Consider the following 1,108-nt stretch of genomic DNA (forward strand, 5'->3'; position numbering starts at 1 on the left):
CTTTCAAGACTATAAGGTCATTTCATCAGACAAATAGGTTACACTTACAGAAAGGGGGCAAGAGAGTGGAATTTGGCTCTTGGCTCTCCTAAACCCAAGGGCAAAATATAGGGACAGAAGAAAGTGTGCAAGCTTTCAAGACCATCAGTTCTCTCTGCTATGCAAATAGGTTACACTTACAGAAAGGGAACAAGAGGAGTGGGATTTGGATCTCTCAAACCCCAGGGCAACACAAAGGGGCACAAAAAAGCATGCAAGCTTTCAAGACTATAAGGTCATTTCATCAGACAAATAGGTTACACTTACAGAAAGGGGGCAAGAGAGTGGAATTTGGCTCTTGGCTCTCCTAAACCCAAGGGCAAAATATAGGGACAGAAGAAAGTGTGCAAGCTTTCAAGACCATCAGTTCTCTCTGCTATGCAAATAGGTTACACTTACAGAAAGGGAACAAGAGGAGTGGGATTTGGATCTCTCAAACCCCAGGGCAACACAAAGGGGTACAAGAAAGCATGCAAGTTTTTAAGTCCATCAGGTCTCTTCTCCAAAGAAAGATGTTGTCTAAAAAAAGGGGGGGAGGAAAAGGAATAAGTTGGAGGTGAGAAGAGGAAATGATTTGGATCTGAAAAGTCACCAGATCAGTCTTGAGATGCTGTAGAAAGATGGGACTGCAGACTCTCAAACTAGGCACCCCAAAGGCTGGGTTTCACCCTTGAGGCTGCTGGGGATGATGGGTTTTTTCCCTCCCTCTCCCATCATGATGCCAGACCCACAAGTCCTTGTAAGCAATGCATGGTCCCTTTAGTATTTTGCAGCTCACCTCCTCCTCCCTTGCAGAGGACCCCCTCTTCCTCTTTTGCTCCCGAGATTCAAACTCCTCCCCTGCCAGGAATGCACCCTCCAGCAGCTCCTTAGGCCCCTCTAGGCAACTCTTCCTCTATATGGCTTTAAACCATTTTTGCACACAGCTCCCCCTAGAGGCCAAAGTTGAATATTGCATCTCTGGCTAATCTGTATTTTAATTGTACAGTATATTGTATATTTTATTGTTATTTCTGCTTGTTGTAACCCGCCTCGATCTGCAAGGAGAGGCAGGCTATAAATAAAATAT

The 1,108-nt window shown here is 44.9% G+C and overlaps 2 protein-coding genes across 2 annotated transcripts in view; both read right to left on the reverse strand.

Moving 5' to 3' along the window:
• Window positions 1-869, reverse strand: part of LOC121921928 (zinc finger protein with KRAB and SCAN domains 8-like) — an 8,942-nt gene extending 8,073 nt beyond the window's left edge. Inside the window, exon 1 of the mRNA XM_042450672.1 lies at window positions 818-869. The gene's annotated coding sequence lies outside the window, so the exon portion shown is untranslated. The remainder of the gene's footprint in view (window positions 1-817) is intronic.
• The window catches only part of LOC121922021 (zinc finger protein 420-like), a 319,204-nt gene that overhangs the window by 255,572 nt on the left and 62,524 nt on the right, over window positions 1-1,108 (reverse strand). The gene's annotated exons all lie outside the window — the stretch shown is intronic.

This window comes from Sceloporus undulatus, chromosome 2 (assembly GCF_019175285.1).
Source record: "Sceloporus undulatus isolate JIND9_A2432 ecotype Alabama chromosome 2, SceUnd_v1.1, whole genome shotgun sequence".
Classification (NCBI taxonomy): domain Eukaryota; kingdom Metazoa; phylum Chordata; class Lepidosauria; order Squamata; family Phrynosomatidae; genus Sceloporus; species Sceloporus undulatus.